General features: G+C 48.2%; 2 protein-coding genes across 8 annotated transcripts in view; one reads left to right on the forward strand and one right to left on the reverse strand.

Moving 5' to 3' along the window:
* The window catches only part of LOC144151479 (uncharacterized), a 248,397-nt gene that overhangs the window by 223,018 nt on the left and 7,413 nt on the right, over nucleotides 1-17,966 (reverse strand). The gene's annotated exons all lie outside the window — the stretch shown is intronic.
* LOC144151481 (uncharacterized) overlaps nucleotides 1-17,966 on the forward strand; it is a 71,436-nt gene that overhangs the window by 536 nt on the left and 52,934 nt on the right. The gene's annotated exons all lie outside the window — the stretch shown is intronic.

Raw genomic sequence — 17,966 nt, forward strand, 5'->3', positions numbered from 1 at the left:
TTGGCCTCCAAAGCAAGGATGTGACTAGCGCTGAAGTTTATTATTTTGATTTTTATTCTCTCTTTTCCTGTCATTATTATCCCTTTGTCGAAGTGCACTAAGGTTATAGGGAGTATCTTAAATGGGAAATGCGGGGTGTTTTCTCTCTGTTTTGGGTTTTTTTTATCTTAAATTCTAGCACTACCTTACTCAGACGAATTACATTACACCCCGTTATGGGTTCTGGTGCCTCGGTCGCTACAGGGTAGCACTAGTAAGCCCGAGGTAGCGGGTTCGATTCACCGCCGCTGTGGCCATTTTCGCTAATTCTGGCGAAAAACGAACGCCCGAGTAACTAGATTTCGGCGCAAGGTAAAGATATGTGGGTGGTCTATATGAGTTCATAGCCTTCCGTACTATTATGGGGGCGCATGATAACCCACATGCTACTTAAGCGCTGGAAACCCAAATTGGAACGTTTTCGCCCCCCTGTTTTCTCCTGAAGTAATTCCTACGAATTCTAATAAAATTCTTGCAACACGAACACGGAAGAGAGAAATACGATATTCTCGACGACGCATCACACAAGAGTACGAAGGGCCTCTCTGAGTACCGATATTTCCTCGAAAGTACACACTGCGGGATGATTGCTTGCGAAATCTATTTCGTATCGACGTAGTTCAGCTCAAGATCTGATAGTACAAGGACGATATAACATCCGAAAAAAAAAGAAAAACTAGTGGTGTTTGAACAAGCCCTTGGCAAATGACAAAAACTGCCACTATTGGGAAAGAGCCCGTTTAAAGCGAGGAATTTGAAATCTTCGCTACACTTTTATGAACCCGGTCGTCATATGGGTGAATGTTCAAAGCGAACGTTCTCCGCCTAAATATTATCGACTCACGTCGTTCGAGTTTAAATATTTCGCAATTAATCAGCTTCCTTCACTACTGCGAGGTGTTCAAACGGGTTAGCACGAGGAAAAAAGTACGATTATTCAAAGACACAGAAGTCAAGTTTGCCTCTGGTAAATGTTCCACCATTTTTGTGCGCGTATTACACACGTGGTAAAGTCATAAGCGGACGACCCAAAAGGATGCTAATCCTTGTCTAGTAACTTATTTACGAAGTTATGTAACTTAACGGTGGCTCTAAAACACGCGGAGGCCGAGATGCGGTGCAGTTCAGCGTTTACACTTCTCCCTTAAGCGCGGACTGCCAGTCATAATTATAGGCCGCCATGAAAATTACGACCAATCCCTATTGTAGTTTTTTTACAGCAAAACACTGCATGCATAGGTTGGACTCTGGTAATTCCCAAACAGCCATGGCGAATCTTCTATGCTCTGTTCAATTTGGCTAATGAATCAAATTGCCCCTATTTGTGGTTGAAATTATATTGCTTCGATTTTATACTGCTTTGTCAGTATTCAATCTCAGCCACGTTCCTAACAACCCCTTCCCCCTACTTGGACCTCAGGTACTCCTGTTCCATATTACAATCAAAGCCTCTTTCTTAGGGAAAGATGATGTCAAAACTTGAATCTTTCTCCATACTATCCGAGTTAAAGTCAAAGCCCAAAATACAACGGCACAACCGGATGGACGTCGGCTTCATAACGTGAGGAGCCCAGCGGTTCGTTACCAACCACGAAAGCGTTGTTTTCTTGAAACACTTGATGTCCCTTTGTTAAAACCCATTGTGTAAGTTGGCTTTCCTGCAGTGCGTTTTGGACGCAGCGATTTAGATTTTAGACTTGGCCTTTAAAGACATTGGCATTCGACCAGAGAAAGCTTCCATTCACCTGCGATCATCGTCAGAGAAAGTTACCTTTCCTGCGTTGCGTTTTTGGCCAACGTCGCCATCAGTGAGGCACAGAAAGCCGTGCTTTAAACGTGCTACAGTAAAAGCTCGTTAATTCGAACTCGAAGGGGACCATAAAATTGTCCGAATTAAGTGGAGTTCGAATTAGCGGGCGGCCGCTAGAATGAGTGGAAATCGCGCAACACTGCGGGGGCAGAACACAAGGAAGTTACCTCTGTACTCGTTATCGCGAATTAGGCGCTACTACACGTTTGTGGCAGGTGATTTCGTAAATAATGTTTCGTAAATAGAAATGGAATGCGTCTAAGCACTGGCGCCCGTGGCGCGGCGCCGTCTGTAGACACGAAATAAGCTGTTGCAGGAGCGTAGCGCACGCACCACGCTGTTGTTTTTCTGTTTCGTTGTTTTGCATCTCTAGTAAATTTGGTTTGGTTTGGATTTGCAACACATTGTAATCACTCTAGGTCGACTTCTTCTACCAGGAGCGATTGAAACCAGGGGATCGTAGTTCGAATTAACCGACCTGGGTACCGACGCGTTCGAATTATCGGCAGTTTTCCCCCATTGAAATATACCGGGCTGGGCCGGGACCAGGGCGTGAGTTCGAATTAACCGAGTTTGAATTAACGAGGTTTTACTGTACTATTACTCCTTTATTTAGCGAACCTTGAGAGCACAAGTCAGTGTTTACAGTGCACGCAGAACACCTGCCGTGAGATCACACTAGGCTGTTCCTGCAACAGGAAAGCACAGAAAGGCTCGTGCCATTTTGTCGCCCAATGCCTACGGCGAAGCGATGAAAGCAGCACGACGGACAGGGCCTAGGACAGGAGAGAGAAACACTTGCGCTCTTTGGCGTCACTTCGATCATGTACCAATCAGCCCAAGTTTCGACACTTCCAACGTACGGCACTGACGCCGAACGCGCCAATGGTCAGTTCTTTAAAGTGAAAGCCTTCTTAGTGGGTCCGATGGCGTCCTGTCACAAAACTAATGCACTTCCCCATAGACCGGTTGGTCGACCGAAAAGCTCTGATAACATCTTTGAACACACGGAGTGTGCATGAAGCCGGGCTTCCATTGTACCAAAAAGGGTACTATACGCGGTTACCACTCAAGAACGGCACCACCTCATGTAGTGTATCACTCCGCCAAAGCGCCGGACCCGTGACGTCAGTGCGCGCGCGTTTTGTAAGTGGTTTGCTATGAATGCGTGATATCGTCTGCCTTGTCTCACGCAGTTTGTTTGTCGTCACTGGAGTCGTTTATAAGCATATTAAGTCCAAAAAATCACGGGAACTGCTCACGCCATGTTCAAAATATTCCCAGTAGCGCCCTACTTGCACCGCGCGGAGAAACGTCCGGCTACGGTGATAAGGCACAGCGGCAACTTCCGGTGCCGTTCTTAAGTTGTCAGCGAGTATAGAAAATCGCATAAAAGGAACGGTTCTAGATAAGACAATACACGCATCGATCATAAAGAAAGAGTGCAATACTATGTCCATATCTCACAAGTCATGTATCGGTATACATTTAGATCGTTCGTTGGTGCGTTTACTCAGTGCACAAAAAATTGTCGCGCGGATTCATTCTTCGTTTGCGATTCGGGTCTTTCTCAAGGTTTCACGATCGCTCGGATGTACTTTCAGCGAAGGTTTTGGTGCACTTTGACGAAGTTTTGATGCGAGAATGCGTCCGCGCGCTTCGCTCAACGTTCTTAAAGAAGGTGTGGTAAAGTTTTTTACCCTACTCTGATATTCGGTGTGCATGGCGGGGACAATATTTAGTTCGACTGTGCATTGGCTACAATAGCGCAGCCTGAATATAAATATACCCTCACTATAGCATAGGTGTTTCATAACTGATTTCTGAAAATGTCGTTTATGGAAACAGAACGATTATTCTTTTACATGGTCCTTGCACACATTGACGATTGACGCCGGTGTCGTCTGTTCTATATATATATACTTCCAACGATTACATTCAGTTTTACCGTTTCGTCAGGTTGGTGCAACTCTGACGTGACGTAGCTTCTATAGTAGACTTTTGAGACTATAGCTTAGGTCATACACTGTATAAAATGTACTCCTTTGGTAGTGCTTTTTAGAGTTTACGTTATTATAATGCTACCTTGCTCTTTCAGCTGGGCAGTTTTTCACGTCTTCAGATCCTCTTTTTTCAGTACCACTAAAGAAGCGCAGAGTTAAACCTATAATCCCACCACCATACGAATTTAATTTTAACAGGGAAGCTGTTTAAACTTGGACTTGGTCCGGTGACGTTAGCGAAAAAAATAACGCCAGGAAAAACACAGCAGCGCTTGTATAAAGAATGCACCATCGATAATAGGGTATTATAGCAGTGAAGCCGGTTTTGGCGCCTGCTCAAGTGTGAGCACAAGGAGCATATGCGTATGCGCACCCCTTACTACACACCATTTTAAAGGTGATATTCTTCGTTTGGCTACTTAAACGCAAAAAAAGCTAAGCATGCACTGCCGGTGCATGCTAAAGGTCGACCTATCTTTTTTCGCCCTGGGATCCGCTGTCAGTGTTAGATACCGAAGGGAACGGCCTTCTAAAATCCGGCTATCTCAGCCCTCACCACCTAGCACAAAGATACAAAAATCTCGCAAAACCTAACAAAGCTTAGCCAAACCTACCAAAACTTAGCAAAACTGGAAGAAGCTAGTTCGACCCCCAGTTCCGCAGTTTCTCCAGCCTTAAACTACTAGCGCAAGCTGCGCCAATGTCTTTTATTTCCATGTTTGTCTTACGGCGGAGCTGTCAGCCTTTATTATGTAGGATTTTTTGGCGACCTTATGAGAGCAAGACCTGCCACACCGGTACACACCCACAGACGATCCAAAGGTTCATTGCCCGACGCTGTGGCTACATTTGTCTGATATAAGGCCTCACGTTACGCTTTCATCTCTGACCGCACTAGCAGGCACGCGCCGCTTGACGGACAATGAGTTATGTTGCTTGCATCACACTTGTATTAACCAACAGTTTCTTGAGAGTTTTCGAATATTAGGTTTAACGTTACGCTTCAGGGTATGGCGACGCTAAAATATACTGCCACCTGCCAAGGGTTTCCGGGGATTTTCTTGCCAATGTTCGTCTGGGGCAATACCACAATAACACATCTACATGCAATCCATGCCTTACAAAAAAGTTTTCAGAGATATATCTTATGTCTCTTAAGGCCACCGTTCCTCGGAGCACAAAAAAACGTTCTCCAACTATCGTCCCTAACCAAAAATTAATCCGTATCACACACAAAATAATGAAATCTGGAAGAAATATCGTTTGCAGAACCAATTAGGGGACCCAAACGCTGAAAGAAAAACATCCGGAATCGCTAAATTTTTGTCACACAAACAACATTAACGTCGAAACGTCACCGAACAAGAAATTGTGTACCTTCTTTTCCCTTTAAAGTAATTTTCCTGGATCAAGCGATCGCTTCACATTTAGTGCACGTATTTTCCTGCGCCTACGTGTGGTAGGCACACTATAGTCTTTGTTCCACACGTAAGTGTTCCTTTATTTCTTATTTTGATTTCGTTCGCGAACTCATGGAAAAACATGTGCAATCATAACTGTTGCACGCTTCCTGTTACTGCACAAACTGCCGATTGTTTGTATTCCTCTTACTCTGGATGGTTTTCCCTTCCACATAATTGTGCCGTTCTATGTTGGCAGTGCACGCTGCTTAAAACTTGAACATGTTATTTTATACTTCAGTTTGCGGGGTTGGGGGAGGAAGGAGGGTAGGAGCTAGTCAAGCTGTTCGTACAGCTTTTTTTCCTTGTCTCCCTCATCCCAAAGGATGCAAAAAAGAAATTATTATTATCATGGCGGGAAAATCTCCGGAAAGGCTTATTGTTCAAGCCTCTCGGTATTTGTAATGAATAGAAGATAAAACCAATGCGTTGGGAGAAAGAATCCGGCGAGGGTAGTGAGAGGATACAAATAGCCCAAGTGCGTACCTTCCAGGGGTCGGTGCTATCTCCACTCCGATTCACTGTGAATCGCCTACCTTGGCGGCCTATGTGGTACGGGTTGGCGTTTTATTTTTGACATTAGCGGCCCCTTAGAATTGTGGCCACGCACGGAAGTACGCCTCTGAAGAAGAGGCAAGGGAACATGAAAACTCCCAGCGGTGAGCACAGAGGCAAGCTCATGTTGCAGCTAAAAGCTAAAACCACCAACAGCCGACTACACTACAACCATTACGATGCAGGATAGCTATGTGTGAAATAAAATTGAAGGTTTTCTCTTCCCTACGTGTCAGCAGTATTAATTGTCTGTTTTGTGTATTGTAGTATTTCTAGTGCCAAGTCATGACTGCATTTTCAAAGTAGCTTGATCAGGATACAATCCTGTTGCACATGCTGTTTTATGCGAACTTAGAAAAGCCGCCTCCCCCCACCCCTCCATTCAAACTGTCAACAATTCCAGCGCCCCATTCCCTAAGTAGTAAGTGTCTCAGACATATGCCTCAATGTTCTGCTTTCAAACACCCTTAAGACACCAAAGAGACGGGGATATGTATTCTTCTGTAAAAAAACAGTGTGAATTCCAGTTGTAAGCATAACGCTTCTTTAAATTAACAGGTAAAGTTGCCAAGTTCGAACGTTAGAAGAATGGTAGGGCCTCCAGAAACTGCGTTGTCACCCTTCCCGGCTCAACATATGAGCCACGTGGAAAAAACCGCCCCTCGGCGGCTCGTGGCACCCGAGAAAGGATCAGCGAGCGTCTTGTTTCACCAAATTCACAAAGCACAAATCCCCTGCACGTGCTGTTCGCTGCACGTACATCCGTCCTCCGTCCTCCTCTTCGTCGTGTGGCTCATTCGAATCACGAGACATTTCCGCGGGAGCTTCGAACACGATTTTCAACAGGCCTTATTTGGCGTCAGAAAAATGAGCGCAAAAAGGCAGCCACAGAAAAGCCTGCGGCATTCCTCCCAGATATGCGGAGGCCAAGAGTATATAAAGAAAATCACTGGTGCCTAAAAATGAGCCAAGTATGGATTACCGAAAATGCAGACGTCAGCAACATGCTGCGTCTGTGGCTGCTGCTTCAATGACGAGCTACGATCAGCGGAGTAATGATATAGCTTAGGGATTTCCACACGCCGGGAAGAGCTGGGACTTTCGAACAAGGCCGAAAGGTATAAGCTATTACAGGATTACAACGCGGTGTAAGTAGTCTAGAAAGCGATAATCCTTCAATGAAGAGCTCATTCATATTTCCTCGCCACCACATTCTTACCCCGACAGATTCGTAACTCGAAGGTCGCGAACGCCAGTTTAAAACTTTCTGTTCAACGTACATACAAAATCAATGAGATTAACTCTTTCTTACCGGGATTTTCATTTACATTACGCAAACAGCGCCAAAGTTTGTCCCCCCACTTGTTCTGGAATTGTATAAACAGCCTCGTCAGACTGATTTAGTTTAAATATTTCTCTTACCCTAGTATAGCCACGTACCCGCGTGTGCATTGCCCGCTTCTAGAGTTCTTAAATTGAGTTAAAAACTATGAGGGGAGCTGCCATCATCGTAATTCTTTTTGTTAATATCTAAAGTTCCCGACACGTGTACGTACTGGATAAACAGGGCCAAGCAATGCCAACGATGGATAACCCACTCTCGCTCAATTACTTTTCTCCCTCCGAGCAAGCGTCGTGTCCCGACACGATTCCTGAATATTCATGGGGCGACGAAGAGGCCCTTTCAAGCCGGCCCTGCGTTGTTTTGTTTTGTTTTCGGCGCGTCGAGTATAGGAGGGCAAGGGTCGCTTTCCCCCGCCCGTCCCAGCTCGTTTTCCGCTGCTGACTCTTGGCGGAAGCGCGCTGCTCGTCAACAGATCGATGCCAGAATAGCGCCGCCGGCACTCCATCAAAGGGGAACAAACCGACGACCCGTCCCTCAGCCGTCTGGGCGTTGACGAGCCGACTGAATTTATAGTATTAGGCATAGAGCGGAATTCAATTTAGTCTTATAGCGGCGCCCTTTTGCAGCGAAAGTGTACATGGTTAGGGTTTCGTGCACCTTCCTGCTCCGTTAACAAAAAGACAGTTCTCCTTCTCTTTGTCTCTACCCCAATCCCTTGCGTGTGTGGTTTCCTCCGGCTCGTCATGGGGGTGGTATTCGCTCATGCAGTAATAAGCCGGGAGAAGACGGACGAAGAAGCCACTGAAGCCCTTTACCAAACGTTCCAGCTGCGCTTCTCTAATCTTGCCCTTCGCCTCCCCTTTCCTCATCTTTCCTCCAATAAAGTTTATTCAGTCAGTCAATCGCAAAATTCCGAGGTTCCACGTGTCCTAAAGAGCGAGGGGTTTCATAGAACGAGCTGTTCGTATGTGTGCGTTTGCCTGTTTATTCGCGTGTTCGCTTGCTTTTGCCTGGGTCCACAAACTCCGAAGAATTCTCAAAGGTTTGCCGCGTTCCTCGTTCCAAGCACTTGCGTGCCCAGTTTACTGTTCTTCTGCTCTTTCGTGGTGGCTTTTTATGCCGCTTGGTGGCAGGCCCGTCGAAACGTCAAGCGTGTCTAGTTTCATCCGGCCTTTTGGGGCGGCGGCAGTCGTCCACGCGAATGTATATAAAACTAGAAAAACAAAGTAGCAAGTGTGTGAGCGCCACTTTTATCATGATCACCCCAATCAAGAAAATAAATGAGTTTGTATCTTTGTTCAGAGTTATGTGTCGACGGAGATAATATTCAGTACAAGGTTTAATGACGGTAATGTTAACGCTTAAATCTATCAAACGACTACAGTCAGGCTGCGTTGATATAGTCTTGAATTACATGCAACGCCAATCTTCTTTCAGCCCTTTGTAGAACATGTAAGAGAATGCCTACAAGTTTTCGTTCACACCAGCCACCGTTCTTTTCGGTCATCCTCTTCATTTTCTGTTCTTTAATGTGCCCCACACAGTACTTCGCTTTCAAAGATACGGCACGTGGCGCTGGAACTTGAGCTGTTTTCGAGGTTCGCCAGCCTCCACCGGTACCTGGAAGTCCGCCGTTTCATAGCTCCCGCTAATGCTTCATGGTTTCGGGTCACATCGCCGGCTTTTCTCTGCGGCACACATGAAAGCATATCGATCTTGCTCGAGAGCACGTTTACGTTCCCGTATCCCCATGGCCATTCCCTTATAGCCCAAGGACGACCGCGAAGGCTCGCCACCGACGGAGGCGTCGGCAACGACGTGCAGAATGGAACATGGCTGGCAATTCTCTTACAGCCTAAAATGAAACATGGCGGCAAAGACTGGTGTAATATATATTGATTCAGGGCTGCCGAGCACTTAATGTAGAGACGCATACGTTGACAGACCGTGGTTGAACTGAGTGAAATCAAGTTTTTCGCGCCGAGAGAGCGCAGTGAAAGCGCACGCAATGGACCTTACCCAGTTAGGGTGCTCTGATGCCAGCGCCGCCGTACAGGGTGGAGACACCCTTTGTACGGTCCCGTGCCGCCGCAATGAGCCGACGTACTCAACGCGTTGTTTTTTTTTGTTTGTTTGTTTCCTAGGAGACCCAGCAACGCGAAACAGATAAGCTAATTCAAGCTTTGCCAGTAAACCACGTTGCGGCGATAATTTTAGCACGGTTTTGATACAATGACTTCCATCGGCGGCGAGCGAGTGACCCAAAATGGCGGTGCCTGCGTATACGTGTCTCCACCCTGTACGGCGGACGCGTGAATCAAGGCACCATGGCGGAAAGGAAAGCTAGCTCTTTTTCCTCCGTGCAAGGCACCCTACTTCCACTCCAAGAACAGCGCTAGTAGCGGCGCATATGGAAATGCACGGCCGGACTCGACTCTCCTCCTCCGGAACTCCCCTTAAGGCCTTCGCAAGACCGGCTCGGCTCATGGGATTTATTCTGACGCGTAGTTGGTGGGGCTGGCCGCACCAGGGCAGCACCACCTCACCGCAAGCTCCGCGTCCCCGCGTCTCCACGCAAAGTAAGAGCAAGGCAGCTTGAGCGTCGACAACATATCCAGTGAGCATTCGCGGTGGCATTTCCGCATGAAAGGGGGCAGTTGGTGCAACTGATAAGGTCCATATTATTTTTGTTCTCGTATATAAATGTCATATGCAAGGTTGTTATTTACGCAATACGATCAGAGCAAAAGTTGTTCGCGCATAGACTATATTTGCTACCAACATTCCTGGCTTGAGGCGCACCGGGGCACAAAAAGTTTTATTTCATGCCCAGCTTTATACGATTTTGGGAAAGAATCATATCCCGTATGATTATACCTCCATGCTCTAGCCTTGGTGGTGCCATACAAAGTACTTCGACTCTGGAAGGTCCGCTCATTGCGTCTCACGCTTCTCAGATACGATTCCAACTGGCTGGTTGGCTTATTTACTGGGTTGCCGCATTCCATAGCAGGTAAGAAGTTGCTCCATGCGGTTGCTTGTGCCACGCTCCCAGTATTCTTCGTTGACCAACGCAGTGCTGCCCTCCTTTCCTTTTCAGAATGCTCTTCTTCGGGGGACGAACAAGCCCACTGCCAGTCTTGAAACGTCCCTGCCCGCATTCATACGTGTACTTGACAATCATAGCTTAAAAAAAGAGAAAACATTAACGCGGTTCCACTCAATGTGAAAGATGTGGGAAGTGCACAGCAGTGATTCGCCATAATGGGCTGGAGTGCAGTTATCCGCTCACTGCTAATTTCCCACATTCGCAGTGCTCGCGCGCCCCCTGCCTGAAACTGCACCAGCGGGAGTTCTGTTCTTTTTGTGCTTGCTTTAATTTCGCATGCTGGAGCTGTTTTTCGCCATTTCGAACGCGTAATTTTTTCTTGCGCGGCTGGTGCCTTTCCGCGGCATTTCGAACACGCCATTTTTTTCTTGAGCGGCCGTTTTTTCGCTTACTATTGTAAAAACCAACCCAACGAGAATGCCTAAATATATGAACGCGGGGGCTGCCGGTTATATACACAGATTTTGCCTGAAATGTACCGGCAGTTCTTTTTTTTGCGCTTAAACAACGGGAGATGTATGACAAGCGCCAGAGTTTGGCGAGGTTCGAATGGTTATGGCTACTTAAACCGCCTGGTTTTCGAAGTATCGGCGTGACCCACTGATGACGGTGCATGAGGCTCTACTTGGGTCCGTTATCTCGCTGCGCCGCCTGATTCCGGAAGTCGCATCGACCGTTAGCGAGCTACGACGACAAGGCAAGTCCATAAAGTGCTCTGCAGTTAAAAAAAATTAGCAGTGGCTTAGCTCGGCTATGCCAGGGTATACGTAGCGTGAGCTAAGGTTCAGCTGGTTATTCTTAGGTTTCCTGGTTGTCTAGGATTAGCTGATTATCATGCTTACTGCTGATAAAACGATTTTCAATCCAGTCTAATCCAATCCAATCCAATCCAGTCCAGTCCAGTCCAGTCCAGTCTAGTCCAGTCCAGTCACAGCTCCTCGCGTATGCGCAGCACGGCTCTCCAGGTCTCCAGGAGCCACGCGAAACGGCTATCAAGCGGCTCCGGCGCAGCGTCAGACCTGGCTACTGAGCAACAGAGGCGCACAGCTAGGCACGCGCCGGCGTCAGTGCGTCTGCCGCGGCTATGACGTCGTTCTTCTGAAATGCGCAGACCGGCGAATGTGCAGACCCCATTCTCTACACACCCGTACTCCAATTGGATTGGATTTCAACCCAACACAATACAATTTAATCCAAGCCAAGCCAATCCAAGCCAATCCAAGCTAATCCAAGCTAATCCAATCCGATCCAGACCAATCCAATGCTCCTCGCGCTTACGCAGAATGGCCCTTCACGGCACACGCGAAACTGCTCAACCTCGGCCAGTGTAGCTTACGCTACAAAATAACGGCGCATGTCATGACCTGGAAGATGTGTAACGGTGGAAGTCGATAGATTCCTCTACCATGCGTGCGGCTGCCGGGTGTTCTCATTACACCAACCACAAAATCTGCATCAACACGGTGCGAGTTATTTTGTACGAACGCTGTGTCGCTGCCTCCAAGCCGTCACATCGGCATTGCAATCAGCCTTCCCGCTCTCAGAACGCTGCGGACTACGCGCGCGCAAACACCAAAACAGCGATTGATTGATTGATTGATTGATTGATTGATTGATTGATTGATTGATTGATTGATTGATTGATTGTAGGGTTTAACGCGCCAACACAACGCAGGCGATGAGTCGCGCCGTAGCGGAGGGCTCCGGATTAATTTTGACCACTTGGGGATCCTTAACGTGCGCCGAAACCTCGTACATAGCCAAAACAGCGGGTGTAACCACCCCCACCGCACTTATTACAAGGCTTAGCCTTACTATGCCCGCCATACTAGACTCGGAGGATGCGGCGCTTGCACTAGCTATAACGCAGACCCAAGCAACCACCGACACGCATGCGGCAAGCGGCATGCCGAACGTACACACGCGGAAGAATTTCCCAAAGAGACGCACGTATCCTAAGCCAAAGCCCTCCGAAGAGAACAGTGAAGGTCATCTGGACGCCTGTCCACTCATGCCTTTGCGGCACTCAAGCGGCTCATGCTCACGACCGAGAGCTTAAACGCCGGGAGCCGCAAGAGAAGGGAGAGAGGTCCAGACACACGCTCTTCACATACAACGACATCCCCCAAAGCTTCATGCTCACACGACGCACCTTCCCGCCGCAGGCCCACCAGCTATGGGAAGTCACCCTGCGGCAGTTTCGAACGCTGCACGTCATCCATCCCACAACTAGCAACCTCCGTGCAGGCACTGTGGCAGCCCACCTACGTTTTGCTATGTCGTCTTTGCATGCGTGTCAAACTTAGACCTTGTTCCACTATCTTACATGCGGGACTGGGAGCGTGAGTTTGCCAGCTCGGACCTGCAGTAAGCAGATTTGGCTCTCTGAAAAGGGCGAACACGGCGGGCCACACTAACGGAGTCCTGGACTAGGCATCCAGACCACTGACCGGCTCGACTTTACCGTTAAAGTTTTGCTCCTCCTGCACGGTATTACGGGAAGTCTTGCGTTCTCCTTCTCATTCGTTTCTCAAACTATGAAGCTTTGCACAAACCTTCCAAGCAAGCAAAATAGCTTTTGGAGCAGAGATGTTTCGGCAGCTGAGCCTGCCCTCGTCGTTGCCAACACCCCTACCCCCCCTCCCCCCCCCCCCCCCCCCCTGGCCAGATGCGACCTGGGCATGGCCTGGTCGCATGGCTTCCCCCTCACGTGGCGAGCGCCGCATGACGTGTTTAGGGGTTTCCCATCCTCCCTTAATTTAAGTGCAGAGCACTTTATATGCCCACCTTGTAGTTGTAGCACGCTAAGGGTCGATGTCAAGCGACTGCCGGAATCAGGCAGTGCAGCGAGATAACGGACCCCAGTAGAGCTCCTGTACCGTCGTCAGGTAGTCACGCTGAGGCTTCGAAAACCACGCGGTTTAAATAGTCATAACTGTTCTAAAATTGTGAACCGCTGGCGTTTGTCATACATATCCCCGTTGTTAAGTGCAAAAAAAACTGCAGGTAAATTTGAGGCAAAATCTGTGTAACAAGCAGCCCCTGCGTTTATTTAGTTAGGAACGCTCGTTGGGTTGGTTTTGCGATAGTAAGCGAAAAAAAGCCGCCCCCCCCCAAAAAAAAAAAAAAAAAGACGCGTTATATTGACAAACAAAGGCTCCAGCCGCGCAAGAAAAAAATTACCCGTTCGAAATGACGCAAACCATCTCCAGCATACGAAATCAAAGCAACCATGAAAAGAACACAACTCCCGCTGAGCTGAAGAAGGTTCAGGCAGGGGGGGTGCGCGAGCACTGCTAAGGCGGGAAAGTTGAAATGCACTGAGTGGTCGCAGTGAGCGGATAACGGCGCTGCAGCCCATTATGGCGAATCACTGCTCTGCACTTCCGACAGCTTTCACATGGAGTGGACCGGCTTTAATTTTTTTGCGCCATGAGTGCCTCCTCAGAGCACACACTCACACCCCTTCTCCCCGTGTCCTACCGATGTCATTTTCTTATCACAACCGGTCACGTGGTATATCACCGAACTGCGTTTCAGATCCGTGTAACAGCGAACGCCAGACAAAACAAAGCAATCTTGCCAGTCGTCACAGGTGTGCGCACCCGAATTTTGCAGTCTGCATCGTTGTTCTAGCTCACATAGCACTCCTAGAGCCATTTGCGCGATACGAGCTAAATATGTGAAGAAAAAACCCACCTATGCTTGGGACATCCTCCGTGAAACAGCCGCTATTAATTCCTAATGACCACATCGCCCGACATTTTAGAAGGGTTCCCAGCACTGAAAAACACAAATAACGCCAAAGACAGCGTTATTGAGCTTGTGTATACAGCTAAGTCAGCGTTGTTCATACAGACCCCCAGGTGTATCCGTAGAAGCGAGCTGCCGCAAGAACGCCATCACAACGGCCTTTTTCTTACGCTCTGCTTTTTCTCCCCCTTTCGACCTGTTTTTCTGGCCTTGCCGGTTATTGATCGGAACGCACTTTTCGCTGCAGAGTCATTCATCTTCGCCCGATTGTCGCTCACAGACATAATCTTTTTTTCTCCGCGCTCCCGTTTCGCTGATTTTGCTACGTCTCTCCTTTTTTACCCTTTCCACTTTTTTATATGGTTCCTCCATCCTAAGCGAAGGAGCGGTCGTGGTCCCTGCATGCAATTAGTTAGCGGAGTCGGCACTTAATCGCGCTCAGCTGCGACAGCTTTGTAAAGGGTTAATGGATAGTTAACCACCTAAGCCAGTATCTACAGAAAGATTTTTATTTGGTTGAACTTCAGGGGATAAAATAGACCACAAGTGATTCCGTACAATATCGTATACTGGACATAATTGAATACGATTGTACATTACCAAAGTAGCCTATCCCTCTAGTCGTATTTACTTCGTTGTCGTGCGTACACACACACACACACACACACACACACACACACACGCACACGCACACGCACACGCACACGCACACGCACACGCACACGCACACGCACACGCACACGCACACGCACACGCACACGCACACGCACACGCACACGCACACACGCACACGCGCACGCGCACGCGCACGCGCACGCGCGCACGCACACACACACACACACACACACACACACACACACACACACACACACACACACACACACACACACACACGCGCACGCACGCACACACGCACACGCACGCGCACGCGCACGCGCACGCGCGCACGCACACACACACACACACACACACACACACACACACACACACACACACACACACACACACACACACACACACACACACACACACACACACGCGCACGCACGCACGCACGCACGCGCGCACGCACGCCGACGTATATAGACGATATACGCGGCTGGTACCTTCCTGAACGGGTACAAGCCGATTATAGGTATGGTAAGCGGAATTTCTAACAGATAAATGCGTCCTTAACCTTCTAAATTATACCCACCGCGGTGGCTCAGTGGCTATAGGGCGTTGCGCTGCTGAGCACAAGGACGCGGGTTGGATTCCCGGCTGCGGCCGCTTTTTTGATAGAGGCGAAAAAAACGCCCGTGTGTACGATACCTCGGCGCACGTTAAAGATCCCCGGGTGGTCAAAATTAACCCGGAGCCCTCCATTACGGCGCGCCTCATCGCCTGCGTCGCGTCAGCGCGTTAAACCCCACAATCAATCAACCTTGTAAATTATAGGAACATGTAAAATGCGAGTCCCCCCGCGCTTTCGTTCAGCACTCGAACTCTGAATACGCAAGAAAACATTCTAGTAACCTGAATGAAGTCATTATTATTCACCTCTTTTGCTTCGCTCTAGCGACCTTTTTCGCTACCAGCTCAGCGCGTACACCCACACGTGGGGAGAATTACAACCTCGATATTAAAGAGCGCGGTACACGCAAGGCAGGGACGCAGAAAGAGATCGATACTTACTCATATACGAAGGAGGAGGGACCACAACCGTATGCCTGCATGGGAAATGAATTATTCCATCCGTTCGGGTCGAATACCAGGTGGAAACGAAAATGAAACATGAAAGAAGAGGACACGTCATCGGCATGTCCTTCGATTCCGAGCAGAACCCAGCCGTCGCATTCGGCGTGCGCGCCATTCACCCCGTAATAATGCGCGTGCCGAAAGGAAGGCAGGAAGGATGTCGCAGCGTCCCGTTCGCATTTCGTACCGCCTTGTGGGCCGCCTTGCCGTCGAAGAGCAACGCACGCGGAATGCTCGCGGCACCGGGCTTCGCTGACTTGGCGCTCGAAACTTTAAAGCGAAAAGGTCGGCTTCGCTGGCGAAGTAATAATTCCGACTTCCGGCCCTGCGGGCCCACGTGTCGCGGCTAAGTCGCGACGGCGCGTATTGATCGCCGAAGCGGCACGACGGGAACAGAAGGAGAACAAGCGACTCTGCTGAGTCAGCTTCCGAAAGCGCCCGTGGTTCGCAACTTTTAATCGGCATCAGCGAAAACGGCCCTCCCTGAAAGGAAACGCGCGCGCAGGGGGAAATAAGATGTTTTCGTTTTGACTTGTAGAGTGACGCAAGTCGCTGCCTGCGGTCTGTACACCTCCAGGGGTTACCCGTAACGGTGTGGGTAATTCGGGGGTGAAAGAAAAAAAAACAACCCAGCACGTGAAAAAAAAAAAAAAAAAGAAGGAAATGGGCGACAGGCAGTGTCACGAAGTGGTATCCGATTTGCACCTAAATGACGGTAATGGAATAAAGCTGTCGGGCTGACTTTCCACCTCAACGCGAATTGGAACCCTAGTTCCTAGAGCATTTGGTGTTAATTATGACAGTTTGGTGCACGCCGTCACTGCGGCTTGTTTACATGCATAGCATTCCTTGCCGAATACCCCCCCCCCCCCCCCCCCCCGCCGCCCTTTCACGCAAACACACAACAGCCAGGACAGTGCATATCCACAAAAATGCAGATTTGGCGGAAGTAACACCTTTAATTGTTTCAATACCGTAAATGGAAATAACGGGTCAAACAAACTTTCCAGATATAAAAAGATAAGAAAAATAAAAATAAATGTGCACACCATACATCTGCTCCAAAAAACAAACACTAGACAAAAAGCCCGCGAAAGAACGTTCGAAATACGAATAAAAATAGCGAAAATGTACGAACCCAGAGCTACGTTTCGCATCTTCGGAAAAATACATGCTTTCCGAAGTAAAGGTACTTCATCGCTATGATGGCATAAAATAACATCATTGGTGAAAAAAAAAGTGAAAGAAAACTTGAAAACAATAAAATATCCCAACGTATTTGGCTAGTCATAGCCAAATCCGGCTGTAAAGAACTCACACTCTGCACAAGGGGCATAAGAATGCTACGCATTAGTAGGCAACTCTCCTAATTTCTGCAGATCTTTAATAATTTCCCTCGCTACGTCAAATTTTGAATTCTCAGTGGCTGCGATCGTAAGTCGCATGCGCCTGTATCCCTACACTGTAAGCATAGCGCTGCTGGTTGGAAAAGAGGTAGACAAAATTACAATGAAGGGATCGAGCTATATTAGTAGCATGCTTGTCAGCTTAGACGAGTGAGAATTCTAGAGCAAAAAAATGTTGCAAAGGAAACAACCGTAACGTCGCCCACATAGGCGTTGCTGGGGGCATTGTTATCAATCTGGGAATTGTTATCAGTCATATCGAGGTTTAAGGAAACGGGCATCATGTACTTCGTGACCCCAATTAACTTGGCTTCACATATATATATTCAAATTCATTGTTAACAAATCGTGTGACGCGTCCCCCCCTCACGATTCCTTATAGATTACGAAGGTACCAATTAACCCATTTGCACTGTTCTAACGGTTACATGCGTTGCATTGACGAACTATGCATTGATATTGCAGAAATTAGGCTTCTCGCTAAGGCGTGACCGCATACCTACTACTGGGCACGTCGTGTCAAGTGCTTTAATTTTATAGAGTAAAGCCGTAGAGCTCTATCTGAGAGCTCTGTCTTAGAGCTCTCTCTCTATCGCTAGAGTTTGGTGTAGAGCCATCGCGTTGTGAGGTACAGAAAATAAGTGCTAGAGATAATTTTAAATTCTGGTCGGAGCGAGCATGCACTTTGGATCGCAAGACCAGAAAGGGAAACAGTAGTGCTGGAGAAGGTTCAGGGACGGCTTTGAGAA

This window comes from Haemaphysalis longicornis, unplaced genomic scaffold (genome assembly GCF_048455015.1).
Source record: "Haemaphysalis longicornis isolate Haplotype H1 unplaced genomic scaffold, Haemaphysalis longicornis Haplotype H1 scaffold_9, whole genome shotgun sequence".
NCBI classification, from domain to species: Eukaryota; Metazoa; Arthropoda; class Arachnida; order Ixodida; family Ixodidae; genus Haemaphysalis; species Haemaphysalis longicornis.